The sequence below is a fragment of the Trichosurus vulpecula genome, chromosome 7 (assembly GCF_011100635.1).
Source record: "Trichosurus vulpecula isolate mTriVul1 chromosome 7, mTriVul1.pri, whole genome shotgun sequence".
Taxonomy (NCBI): Eukaryota; Metazoa; Chordata; class Mammalia; order Diprotodontia; family Phalangeridae; genus Trichosurus; species Trichosurus vulpecula.
In genome coordinates, this window is record NC_050579.1 from 579,469 (window position 1) to 594,202 (window position 14,734).

A 14,734-nucleotide genomic window follows, 5' to 3' on the forward strand; every position below is an offset into this window, starting at 1 on the left:
CTGGTGAAGGTCTGCTGCCCAGCTACTCTTGCTAATTCAACCTCAGAGAGACCACAGTGCATGTTCTTTCTGCCCTTGGAAGTTGTAAAAAGTGAATTAACAACTTTCTTTTTCATCTCCGAGTCCCCAGTCAGAAATCACGGTCTGGCAAAGAAACACTCAGAAATCTCTCCCTCCCCTCCCCTTCCCTCAGCACTCTATTCAGGCAATAGCTGACACAATTCACTTCTTCACCTACCTCTTTTTCCCATGATTTGCAGGGGCTATCCCAGCTGGTGTTCTAGACAAATTCAAACCCAGGGCCTCCTTCACAGATCTTCTATTTTCCAACGAACCTAGAAATTGAACAAAAGCACCAAGTCAGAGAGGCAATGCCCCCTTTCCCAGATAGTCTTTATTCTTAGAACAGTAACATCTGTGTGACTAGAAGGAGAAAGGAAAAAGATAATAATTGCTGGCATTTGTACCCATTTAACAGACAAAAAAAGTAAGACTAAGAGAGATTAAATGACTTGCCTTGATAACAGGGTTAGTTAGATATCAGAAGCAAGTTGTGAACCCAGCCTCTTCTATCCTGAGGTCCAGCATTCTATCCACTACCACATGGTAGGTGGGTAGTGAGAGACATCCTATCTCCTGTTCCCCTAAAGAAGAATAAACTCTACTTTGTTACACACTCCATGACAGGCACTTGAGTCTCCAATCTTTCATGATACCAGCATGATTATGGGGATGCAAATACAATGGAGAAAGTGACCATATTAGACCCAGACACCTCTTTATTCCAAACCTATACCAAAAACCCAAAAACCTACCCAAATGCTAAAGCAGGTGGTTTTTTAAAAAGGACTTTTGGAAAAAACAAGCTAGAAATCTAATAAAGAGAGTGTCACCTTCTGGTTCTTTTTTCCTTTTTAAGAATAATTTTAATTATCTATGTAAGGGGTGTTCCATTCCCTTACCTCAATAGTTATGGAGGGCCAGGAATTCTCGATGGACTCAGTCAATCACTCTACCTCACTAAAAATAACTAACGAGATGGTGATATCTTTGTCATGTAAGAACACCTCTATTGAATCTGTCAATCAAAGGCAATGAACCAAGTGTGAAAGGTTATTGATCAGTGGGGAAAGAGTGTAGAGCGCTCCCGGCCATGAAGGGTATTGGGGCTGGCTAAAAGGAATCAGTCACATCCCGTGGGGTTTGTATTAAAATGAGAAGTTAGGTTGGACTTGAACAAATGAGTGTCGGGCACCCTAGAGAAAGGGGCAATCCCAGCCAGGCTCTGGAGAGGGAACTACTTGGGGGGAGGGGGGATGGGAGAATAAGGGCCTCTGTCTCCTCTCTCCCACCCAGCCATGACCCTACTCCTGCCTTGACCAGGGGAAGACCTTATGAATCTCCAAAGGCCTGACAGATTTTGGATTTCCCGTCGGCACCCTGGAACAGCCAACATCAGTGCCCTTACCAAGGAACCAAGGACCTACTAGACCCAGTGGGGAAAGGCAGCTATAGGACGCCATGGAAATCCTAGCAGAAATGGACTGCACGCCTGTGGGGAACTCTGTGAAAGCCCCACAAAGGAGAGAAAAAGACTTTTAAAAGATGCCTTCCAGATGTAAGTTTCTCTTATCTGACTGTTCGCAGTATTTCAGTACAGTCATATAAGAGAAGGTATTTATAGAGAACTTTACCAACATTATATTATTTTATTCTCACAACAACCCTGGGAGGGAGATACTATTTTACTTCCATTTTACAGGCAAGAAAACTGAGGCAGACAGAGACTGATGTTTCTATCGGTTTTGCTGAACTGTTTTTCCCTGTGTTAGGAGGTAAGGAGGCCCAGTGGGGGGGGGGGAGGGGCAAGGAATAGCTTCAGAAATGACTGTGTTGTAAAAATGAAAAGTGGCAATAAAATGTTTAAAATGTTTTGGACTAAATTGTGCCTTTGAGCTGCAAATAACTCAGTGACTCTCACTGTAGCTCGCTCTACACCCAGCTGGTTTCGATCTTCACTCTTGCCAACAGCGTCAGAGAGGTGGGTATAGGAGTCAGAGGAGGACCCTTGCTCTCTGAAGCCAAGGCTGAACATGCCCATCAGAGAAACGGGCCCAGGCCGAAGGAGCAATTTCCCAGAAAAGAAAGGCGAGAGCATTTTGTAAGTAGGGCAGCTTCCTCTGACAAAGACATCCATGCAGGGCCAGTCATATAAGTGACAACACGTTTATCTTTGGGGCTAAGTGGAGATGACATTTCTAACAGATCTGATTTCACAGAACCATAGAATTGGATCTGGGGGCCCAAGGGGCAAGCATCAGGCCCAGCTAGTCCAAGCAGCTCCCTTCACTGTTGTATTTGGCAGGCAACAGATCTGCTTGGCAGATCCTGCTTTTTTGGCTGAGAATATACATCTAGTATTCTTGGTCTAATGCAACGGCTGGCAACCTTGCTACCCCTGCAGCCAATGGCTTTCAAGCTGATTGGGATCATGGGACCTGGAAGGGAGCTCAGGATCATCCACAAATAGTCACTGAAACTGAGAATTGGAAGGGACCCTGGCAGTCCTGAGATCCAGCTGGCACCCACCCATCTTACGATAAAGGATCAGGGATCTAGACCTTGGAGATAGTCCACTCCAACCCCCTCATTCCAAAGAAGGAAACAGGCCCAGAGAGAGGAGAGGAAGTATGACCCAAGTCACACAGGTGGTAAGCAAGAGAGACAAGATTTGAACCCAGGCCCTCTGATTCTGGAATCAAGAGCTCTTTTGACCCAAACACACAAGCCTTCCAGCCACAGGGTGCATGTAGTTAGCACCTTCCCCACATGGACACCAAAAGGAAAAGGGTCTGAGATCCTGGCATTCCTGCATAGTAAAGTCATCAGCCTTGGTCTGTGCCTTCAAAGGGGCCCAGTGCTTACTTATTTACGAGCGCCATATCTCACAACAAAGACCTCTCAGCCCCACTCCCTCACCGTGAGAAAACGGGACAGTCTAATCATCTAAGAAGGCTTACGTTGGGGTGGGTGAGTGATAGATATGCAAAAAAATGAGCATCAGTTAATTTTTTTTTTCAGAATACACAGAAGAAATCCAAGAAATCTAGCAGGGGGCACAAATGCAGAAGTTTTGTTTCAATGCTGCCTCTCTATTTATATACGTAACATATCGGAGCAGCCGCAGAGAGTGCCAGCGGTGGAGACAGGAAGACCTGAGTTCAAAACTGGCCTCAGATGCTTCTTAGCTGTGCGACCCTAGGTGAGTCACTTAACCCCATTTGCCTCAGTTTCCTCATCTGTAAAATGAGCTGAAGGAGGAAATGGCAAACACTTTCAGTATCTTTGCCAAGAAAACCTCCAGTGGGGTCACAGAGAGTCGAACGGGACTGGAATGACTAAGTCATCGGAACCTAACCTTTGCCTCAGTTTCCCCATCTATAATATGGGGATAATAAGACCCGCTATCTCCAAGGGTTGTTGTGAGGATCAAATGGGCATTTAGCACAGTGCCTGGCACATAGTAGGCACTTTGTAAATATTAGCTATTATTATGACATACATCTATAGTGTGTCCTAAAAGTCCTAATGCACTTTTAAACTATTAGAGCTTCTATATCTCCGTACGAATAATGCATATTATGCTTCTTTAAAAACTACCAAAGCAAGAGAAATCCGTGGTTTCTTATATCCCCCTTTCTTGTTCTTTGTATATGGAAACATTTGTGTTTGTTGGTGATTAAGTTCACAACAAAAAACACTTTAACTTAAAAAATAAATACAGTGGGAGCTGTCCCCTTCCTCCCTGAATCCAGTTTGAATAATGGAGGAAAATCAGTCGTTTTAGCGGCAAGGGGGTGTCCCAGCCTGGTCCTGAAGGGAGATCAAAGGCAGGAGAGAAAAGAAAGGATGAACAGGTATGAGCGTGGACAACTGAGGGTTAAGGGAAGGACCTTCAGGAAGGAGAAAGAATAGAAGATGAGACTTGTCCTCACCTTGCCTGAGCGCGGGAGATGGGGAGGGGGGTGGATTGCCTGGCTGTGCCATGAGCTAGGAGTCAGAAAGGGAAGGCAAAAAGTTCCCCCTTCCCTGCATTCCCCAGCTGGGAGGGCAAGCACCCCAATGTAGGACTGGGTGGGAGTGGGCTTCTGCCAGGAGACTTTTTATACCCAGGACTACAAAGGACCCTGGGACTTTCCACCCTCTTTGGGGTAAATGGTCACTCATTCAAGAATGTGCTCCTTTTTTTTCTCTTTCTTTTCATAAAGTTTTCCTTTTAGGATGGTGAGCTGTGAAATGAGGAGTCAGCCTCAATATACCATGGGCACCAGGAAAACATACATTGCCCTAGGTTTTGTGGGTGAGAATCAGAAAAGGGAAGGAAATCCTCATGAGGGCCACCTGCGCCCTTTGGGTCAGGGGATCCTCTGATATGAGGCTAACACGCTATTTAAGGCAACAAATCCTTTCTCCTAAAATAACTCTGTCACCTTTGGGAGGCACCTGTGTTGTTGGTACAGCTGCCCTTCTCTAGATATATGATTACAGATTTAAAGCTTGAAGAAGCCCTAGAGACTGTCTAGTCCAACCTTCTTGTTCTACAGTGAAAGAAAGGAGGCCTAGGAAGGCCAAAAGATCACAGACTTAGAGCTGGAAGGAACCATAGTGCAAACCTCTCATCTTACAAATAAGAAAACTGAGTCCTGTGGAAGTGATTTACCTGAGTAAATAGTGAAGCCAGGATTAAGAGCCAGGTCCTCATCTCCTTCCCTGCCTCCTCATCTTCAAGGCCACCCATGCCACCCTTTCTCAGTGTCTCATCACTTCCGAATGATCCCAAATCTCAGCAAGCATTACCCAGCAGTAACCACTGGCCTTGGTACTGACCTGGAGCTTGTCCGCTGCTCTTTTCTAGGCGATTCCTGCCTTTTCTTTCACTCCTGTGTCTCATGGACCGGTAGTATATGGAATTCCTTCGGAGAGGGATGTGGCTTCGTGGTGATTCTCTTTCTCCAGTCGAAAGGTCAGCATCATCTGCCTCTTCATCCTCATCATCAGAGGAAGGATGGGCCCTCTCATCACAGGCCTTCCAAGGTCCACTGGCAGTGGTCTTCCCCTGTTGTCCTGACTCTTCTGCCTCCTTCATCTCCATGTTATTAGAGATTAGCAGCAGAGCAAAGAAGATCAGTCACCTTGAAGTCCAGCAGATTGGGCTGCCTGCAAACAGTATTTACATATACATTAACATTCCACTCACTGTCACCCACATCCTTCCTGGGCAAAATGAGGAGTGATCTGTATATCCTGGCAATCATTTCAGGTCAAGACAAAAAGCAGTTTAACCCCAGAGAGTTGGGTAGCTTCAGATAATATATGATAACTCAAACCTATGTGTGACAGCCCAATCATGTCCTGTTCTAGAAGGCATAAGGTACAAGTAACTTCCAAATACAAAATATTTTCTGAGCTCTAAAATAGCATAATGACAGCTAAAATACCAAGAATGACTCAGAGACCAAAGCTGGGAAAAGAATTTTAGGGTCTGGGGGCTGCCTCCCATGTTGGCTACCAGAAAAATGACTTGAGACACTCTGGCTCAGCCTCCACTCAGAAGCAGAGATCATTAACCCCTCCTGATGGCAGCATTTAAAAAAATAGCCATCCCAAGTGCCCCCAGAACGAGATTAAATCTGTTCTTTTGACTGCTCATGTCTGCTGCTGAATTGAAGTCCGTGGTTCCAGACAGGTCTCTGACTTTGTGTTCAAAGAAATTCTTGTAGTTTTTGCTTAACCCCTAATGGGAATCATATGCTCCTAAGATCTATTTCAGAGACTTTGTCCCCATAATAGAAAACATAACCCTAGAAGAGGTATGTGATATCTAGGTGGGGTGTGCTGGAGGTAGCTTAAAATGGTATTCAAGGTGGTGCTGGGGTCAGGCTCATTGGGCTTTACCCATCTGCAGTAAGATAAGACTCTGTATATTGTAATATCAGCCAAGGTTGCAAGAGCGGACTCAATCCATCTATCCATCTCTCAACAAGCACATGAGAGTGAGAAGACACCTGTCAACAATCTAGTTTGACTACATTATAATGGGTTGTAATATAACCTCCAAAAATTATACATAAATATAATCTAGCATTAGACCATGAAAGTGATTCCTTTTGTGCAGAGAATGGTCTAGATGGCTGCTTGTCCAAAGTCTGGCAGGAATCTTGAAGATCACCCAGGATGAGCCCCCCATTGGGGTAACACAGAGAACACATGTGTCCTATGTTACAGTGGGATCTCCTTTCATGTGTGGTGGGTTGGACTGGATGGTCACTGAGGTAACTTCTGACTCTCTAATTCTGTGATTCTGTGATTTCTCAAGGGCCTGCAATACATGAGCCACTAGGCTAAGTGCTATGGATACAAAGACAAGAACACAAGTGTTTCCCCTCAAGGAGCTTATAGTCAAACCAAAGAAAGGCCAAACATGTGTATAAACACGTGCAATATGAATGCACCATAAATGGGAAGGGGAGGAGGCACTGGTTGTCTCTGGAATCAGGAAAGGCACTCAATGTGGTGGAGGAAGCTGAAGATTTTGGAGGGCATGTATTCTGGGCACAGACAAACATTAGAGATAAGAAATGGCGTGTTGGGTGTGAGGGACAGCTAGAAGGCCAGTATGACTGGACTGCAGAGTACAAGAAGGTCTGGGCAGCTGGGCTGGAGCCAGGTTGTGAAGGCTTTTAAATGCTGAACAGAAGAGTTGGCATTTGACTCTGGAGGTAATAGGGACCTCAGACACTCACTAGCTGTATGACCTTGAGCAAGTCACTGAACCCTTTTTGCCTCAGTTTTCTCACCTGTACAATGAGCTGGAGAAGGAAATGGCAAACCCCTCCAGGATCTTTGCCAAGGAAACCCCCCAATGGGGTTACAGAGAGTCAGACACGGCTGAACAATAAAAAATAGGGAACCTAGAGTTTTTTGAGCAGGCAGTGACATGGCCAGAGTGGTCACCACTCTACCAATATGGCTCTCCATTTAGAGTGAAGACTTTGTAGGTATAGATCATGGATTTCTAGTGGCTCACGATGGCCCTTCATAGGCATAATGTTGATAAAAGAGAACTGAACCAGGTAAAGCATTGGGAGATGTGGGCTCCTGGCTCTGCTCCATCATTGGCTTATGGCGGGAGCTTGGAATTCTGCTAACTTCCTTGTATCTATTGTCCCATCTGCAAGAGGAAGGTGGTCTCTGATGGCTCAAAGCAAACTTTCAAAAGGGGCAGGACGTTCTCTGACCTCTTTTCTCCTTCCTTGCTGGGTTCCCCTCCCACCTCTTAGCATGCCCTCTTTCCACACCAACTGCCCCATCTCCTCTGGTTGCCTGATTTCCTTTATTTCAGTGCCCCTCCTTCCTTGCATAGGGCTCAAGGTGATCTTTTCTTTCTGCTCCCCTCCCCCACCTCCAAATCCTTCTTTCCCTTAAAGTAGTTACCATGAGCAAACTATTAAGAAGAAAACAAGGAGACCTTGTCCTGGTGTGGGAGGGGTGCTGGGTGTGGAGCCAGAGCCATCTCTGGTGCATCCCCTGCCTTCAAGGAGCACACATTCTACTAGGTAGAAAGACACAGATAAATAAACCCAAGTATGAACAAAGTCATTTCAGGGCACACACATAATTGGGGCAGGGGCAGGAGGAGGGTCAGGAAGGACCCTCCAAGACGTAGCCCAAGAACTGAACTCTTCAGGAAGTGGGGAGGGGGCTCTCTAAGAAGTGGAGATGAGGGAGGAGAGCATGGCAGGCATGGAGGATACAGCCTGTGCAAAAGCCAGGAGTTGGGAGATGATGGGAGAAATCCTCCATCTGATTCTTGGGTAAGGATATAGACAATCCACAGCCTCCTCAGGCCTTCTTTTCTGTAAGTGTGAAATGGGGAGACTGGATGCAGTGGCCTCTGAGGCAGACCCCTTCTGCCCCTAGACACATATGTGAACTGTACATGAGCCATAGGGATGGCTAGAAAGCCAGTTTGGGCGGTGTGCTGAGCATGAATGTGTTGGTAACCAAAAATGGGCTCCTTAGCACTTAGTCAACAAGTGCCCTTGACTAGTTTGGCTTTTTCCCCTGAACTGAATGCTGTTTGTATGTCGGATTGGAGTAAGCTTGTCGGCCCCTTCACCTTGCTTCCCTTGCTTAAGCTGATCGAAAGAACCTGTGCTTTCCTGGTCAACCCCTTCACCTCGCTTAAGCAGACTGAAAGAACCTGTGCTTTCCCCGGCATACCTTACACCCCCTGCAGAAGCCGGATGGTTAAAAACAGCTTCCGTTGGAGCCAGAGGCTGCTACAGCTACAGCCACAGCCACAGCCGAAGCAGGAGCTGCCGGTAGCAGAGATGACCTACGGGAGGAAGCTGAACAAGGACTTGAAGCCAGTGGGTAATCTTTTTACCATAGAGGGGGAAGCATGATTTTGTTTTACACCATCATGCTTCTCTGTAGCCTCCTGGTTACTCTTGTAAGGCGTACTTATTGGGCCTGGAAGCTTTTGATCAATATGTCAAAATGGGGATGCTGGTTCATGGGTTGGTTACTGTGGAGCCTAAATATATGCTTTGATTCTTCTGCCTCTTATCTTGAGAATTTCTTATATCCAGCGATTCCGAACCTTTCAGACATATATATGATCCTCTTTGAGATTATAAACTCTGCCCTCCTAATACAATGAAACAGAACTGTGATGATAACAGTCATGGGTGCTTACAGGAGGATTAATCCACAGTACCTTAGAGCCACCCTGAGAGGGAAGCACTACTTTTACAGATGAAGAAACTGAGGATTATCCAGGGGAAATGGATGTTCTTCCCAAGGTCCAACAGCCAGGGTGGGTCTGAGGCTGATCTGCTGGGAGCTCTGGGTGCTGAGTTTCCCTGGCCTGACCCATGCAGAAACCACCTGGGTATGACGATCAATACCTGGTCCCACCCTGCTTTGCACCAACCAGCAGCCACCCCCTGAGTCTGTGGGTGAGCCCAGTCCCTGACTCACTGCCTGGAGAACTTGGGCTGACCACACTTAATTGAATTTTTGGCAGGAGGGAGGAGCCACCCAGCCTCGTCCTGAGGGAATGGATGGGCACGACAGGTTGGAAAAAACACTTATTCATCCATGGAATCAAATGGCCTCATTGAGGACAGAGAAGAGGCTAGGAAAGGCAGGCCAGAAGCAGCCCTAATAGTCAGAGAAGAGGGAGGCAGAGTCCCTGGGGGTGGGGGGGGAGGAGGGGAGGGCTCAGGCCTTTCAGACTGTGGGATCACGGAAGCTAGGGCCATTTAACAAATAAGGAAAGTGAAGCCCAGGGAGGTGAAGGCCATTGTTGGAGGCCACCCAGGGAGTGTCAGAGGCAGGATTTGAAACCAGGACCTCATACTGGAGCCAACAGAAAAATGACTCAAAATCACTCAAATGGTGATGTTGAGATAAAAAACAAAACAAAAACAAGCTCTTTCAGGTCTGGACACCCATGGCCTCCTTCCCTCCCTCTGGCCTTCACCTGCGGAATCCGGGGCCTATATCCTGAGCTTCCTTTAGTCCAGAGGAGAAAGCTCCTGATACTCCAAGAGTGGATTATGGGGGGTCTCACTGGCTCAGCTCCAGAACCCAACATGGCTCCCATCTGCTCAGGTGCTCCAGTGAGCCCACCCTCTTGGCTCCTACCACCACCAGGGGCCTCACTATGCCCTGGCCTGAATGATTTCAAAAGTCCACTTAAAGGCTTTCCCTCCCCTCCATTCCTTTGTGTAGAATTTCCAAAAGTTCCCCTCCCTTCTCCAGTCCAAGCTGAGAATCTTAAGAGGTGGAGTGGGGGGGGCGGGTGTGGGGAGAGTTATTGTGTTGGTAAGCAAAATGGCCTTTGTTTTCTTTGAGTAACTCAGTGTATTTCATTAAACCTGACTAGGTGTTAAGCCCCAGGCCCAAAGCCCTATTAGGTGTGGAACCTCTGTGGGTGTGGATTGGTGACTGGGGTGGGGCCCAAGGTGGAGCTGGCTAAGGGGAGGTGTTAACTCCAGAGCCATGCCTTATTAGGTGTTAACCTAATCTATGTGGATGTGAACCTCCCAGGGTCCTAAGGGGAGGGGCCAACTCAAGAACCAATCACCAGAGCCCCGGCTCTGGTCATTCAGGCGACGCTTGATGACGTCAAAAACTCTATAAGAGGAGAGAAGTCAGCTTGAAGATTGATTTTCTGTTGGAGCCAGAGACAGCTACAGCCGAAGCTGAAGATAAAGCCAAAGCAGGAGCTGCCGGTAGCAGAGCTGACCCGGTAGCAGCACGTATGTGATTTTGTTTAATACCATCATGCTTCTCTGTGGCCTCCTGGTTACTCTTGTGAGGCGGACTTATTGGGCCTGGAAGCTTTTGATCGAAATATCAAAATGGAGACGCTGGTTCGTGGGTCTGTTACTTTGGAGCTTGAATAAATGCTTTAATTCTCCTGACTTCTACTTAGAGAATTCCTTATATCCTGTGGTTCTGAACCATTCAGACATATATATGATTCTCTTTGAAATCATAAATTCTGCCTTCATAATACGGTTATTCAGCAAAATTAGCATATCAATTCCCTCTTATAGAATATGCAGTGAGCCACACCCATAGTCCCCCACTTCTTCCCAGAAGGGAGGAAGGGCAATTTTCCTATCTCTCCTCCAGCTTGGCCATTGGAACTACTCTGTGTCTGTTCGGCCTAATCCATTTATCACATTCTTATGACATGTGGGGGTCACAACAATCAACCAACCAATGCCATATGAATACATTCAGTTGGTTTTTTTCCAGTTGTATTTAACTCTTTGTGACCCCATTTGATATCTTGGCATTTCCTTCTCCAGTTCATTTTACAGATGAGGAAACTGAGGCAAACAGGGTGAAGTGACTCATGCAGGAGTTACACAGCTAGTAAGTGTCTGAGGCTGGATTTGAAGTCTTCCTGACTCCCTTCCAGTTTCGTATCAAAGATCCAATGATCTGTGCTGAGCTCTAGACTGGTACTGGAGACCCTTTAAAATGTGGTTGGATCAGGCAAGGGGAGAACGAAGCCAGGAAAACAACCCTGGGAAACCCAGTGACACCCACAAGTCCCCAGAGCTGGGCTGATGTGAAGTTGAAAGACAAGCTAGTCATTCAGTCAAGAAGGCAATCAACCAAAAAGCATTGATTAAGCACCTACTATGCACCCGGCACCAAGCTTGGTGCTAGGGATACAGAGACAAGAATGAGACAACCCCTGCCTTCAAGGAGCTTCCATTTTATAAGGAGACACAACGCAGCCCCATATCATGATATACAAGGTGGAGAGACAGGGAAAACATGGTAGTTGGAGGGGGGTAGATTATAAGCTGGACAGGCAGGGAAGTCCCTTGGATAGGTGCTTTGGAGCTGAAGATAATTATTCTCGCATTCTCGGAGGCAGAAGGAGGAGAGAACACATGGCCACCCCAGGACACAGCCTAATCATTTTTTAATGGGGATCTGGGAACATCCCGGCCATCCCTGCCTTTATGTCTTAAAGGAAACACCCTGGGATCCAGGAATGGACTAGCTCAGTGTCAACTGCAATTGGGGGCAATGAGGGACTGCCCAGTAACCCTGGGTCCCAACTGCTCAGTCCCTTTCAAAGGGACAAGGGAACGTTCCTGGCTTCCATTTAGAACTTGTCAAGGAGCCCTCTGGGAGTTCCAGAAGATATCATGGTTCTACTTCTCGCTATCCTGGTTTTCCTTATTCTGGCTCTTCTCCATTCCTAGTCACAGAACATCAGATCTGGGTGGTCCCTCAGAGGCCCCCTCATCTGACCTGTCCTGCCCTGGATCCCCTTACAGTAGCCCCTCAGAAAGTTGTTACCCAGCCTCTGCTTGGCTACCTTGAGTGACAGGGAGCTCACTACCTTTTCAGGCAGCTCACTCCACCAGAGGACAACTCTAATCTTTGGGAAGGTTTTCCCTGTGTCAGGAAGCAAAATCCTGGTTCTCCATGACTAACTCTGCCTTCTGGAGCCACGCAGAGCCAGTCCAAGTGAGGTTCTCTCCGACAGTCCTTCAGATATTTCAAATATTTTAAGACAGTTGCAAACCATTGCCTGACCTTGACATGCCTCCTCCTCCTGCCCCTGGGCATTTTGGCAAAGTTCCTTGGGTGCTGGAAGATTCTTGCTCCTGTTCTCTGCTTCCTCACATTCGAGATAGAGACCATTGGGTGTAGGGACTCCCAGGTGAGGAAACTCCCTCTATCAATGCAGGCTGGCATCCTCTCTGCAACTGAAGATCTTAGGGAGCAGCCGAGGGCAGCGGAAAAGTTTAGTGACATGCCCAGGGTCACACATTCAGTTTGTGTCAGAGGAAGGACTTAAATCCTTCAAAGCCGCCTCTCTACCCATTACATGCACGACCCTGACCTCTCATTTGTATGAATGTGTGCAAATACACATATGTCAGTATCTATATATGGGGGAGGAGAGACAGAGAGATAGAGAAGTAGAGAGAAGAGAAAGAGGAGAGAGGGAAGGAGATAGGGGAAGAGAGAGACAGAAGGGGAGAAAGAGAGAGACAGAAGGGGAGAAAGAGAGAATGAGAGGGGGAGAGAGGAGAGAGAGGAGAAAGGCAGAGAGAAAGAGAGAGAGAGAGGGAGGGAGGGAGGGAGAGAAAGAGAGAGAGTAAGAGAGAGGGACAGAGAAAGAGAAGTAGAGAGAAGAGAAAGAGGAGAGAGACAGGAGAGAAAGAATGAGAGAAGGGAGTGAGAGCAGGAGAAAGAGAGGCGGGGTGATGAGAGAGAGTGTGTGAAGGAGAGAGAGAGAGAGAGAGAGAGACAGAGACAGAGACAGAGAGACAGAGAGATAGAGAAGTAGAGAGAAGAGAAAGAGGAGAGAGGGAAGGAGATAGGGGAAGAGAGAGACAGAAGGGGAGAAAGAGAGAGACAGAAGGGGAGAAAGAGAGAGACAGAAGGGGAGAAAGAGAGAATGAGAGGGGGAGAGAGGAGAGAGAGGAGAAAGGCAGAGAGAAAGAGAGAGAGAGAGGGAGGGAGGGAGGGAGAGAAAGAGAGAGAGTAAGAGAGAGGGACAGAGAAAGAGAAGTAGAGAGAAGAGAAAGAGGAGAGAGACAGGAGAGAAAGAATGAGAGAAGGGAGTGAGAGCAGGAGAAAGAGAGGCGGGGTGATGAGAGAGAGTGTGTGAAGGAGAGAGAGAGAGAGAGAGAGAGAGAGAGACAGAGACAGAGACAGAGAGACAGAGAGATAGAGAAGTAGAGAGAAGAGAAAGAGGAGAGAGGGAAGGAGATAGGGGAAGAGAGAGACAGAAGGGGAGAAAGAGAGAGACAGAAGGGGAGAAAGAGAGAATGAGAGGGGGAGAGAGGAGAGAGAGAAGAAAGGCAGAGAGAAAGAGAGAGAGAGAGAGAGAGAGAGAGAGAGAGAGAGGGAGGGAGGGAGAGAAAGAGAGAGAGTAAGAGAGAGGGACAGAGAAAGAGAAGTAGAGAGAAGAGAAAGAGGAGAGAGACAGAAGGAGAGAAAGAATGAGAGAAGGGAGTGAGAGCAGGAGAAAGAGAGGCGGGGTGGTGAGAGAGAGGGTGTGAAGGAGAGAGAGAGAGAGAGAGACAGAGAGAGAGAGACAGAGACAGACAGACAGAGAGACCGAGAGAGAGACACACACACACACAGAGAATTTCTGAGTTCTGAATCCTCTGGTCTTAGGGTCCCTATACCATTCCCATGACTCCCCTTTAAATTTCAAAGAAAAGTCTCAGCAAACTTTGATTCTTTGGGATGATTGCTTGATTAATCAGGTTTGAGAAACTATGAATGATTCAAGAAAGCTCCCGGCCTTCAGGTCCCCAGGGCGACTCATGTTTGTTTCCAAAGTGCCATAAATACTGATGGGCAGGGCCTTGTCCCATCCCCAATATTGCTGACTCAATCTTGAGGAATTTCCCATCAACCCCAAAGAATTTTCACTCCAAGGTCTCCCGCAGACCCTGCTGTACCTGCCCCAGCTCTGCCCCCCAGAGGCTCCTTCACATGCCCCAGCTCTGCTTCACCTGCCCCCTTTGGGTTTCCTTGGGAAATAGTTGGTTTTTCACAGGTTAGCACTTCTCATCAGCTTGCTCAGCACGTAAATTATTTTGAAACATAAAAGAAAAAGAAAAAAGTCAGCCAGAATGCAGGAGATTGAGTCAGAAGACCTGGGTTTGAATGTTGGCCCTACCAACGGCTACTTTGTGATGTTGAACAAAGAGCTTGACCCTTCTAAGCCTCAGTCTCCTCGCTTGTAAAGCAAAAGGCTGGACCTGATGATCTCTAATGTTCTTGCCATTTCTAAAATTCCACAATCTTTAGTGACTTCCCTGCCAGTCCCTGGCCCCTACTTCATTACTAGGGGACCCTAGGCACTTGTCATTGCTCTGCACCTCAGTTTCTCATCTGTAAACAAAGGGGTTGGAAGAAGCAGAGTAAGGTGAAGTTCATACTGGTTTGGGAATTCAGAGATCTGGATTCTAATCCTCCACCAGTCACTGACTATATCTGTATGACCTTGGGAGAATTTACTTAACCTCTCTGGGCTTCCATATCCTTCTCTGTAAAATAAGGGAGTTGGACTCTAAGGCCTCTCCCAGCTCTGACATCTAATGGGGAGGGGGAGGAGAAGCATTTATTATTAAGCACCTACTATGTGCTACACGCTGCGCTGGCA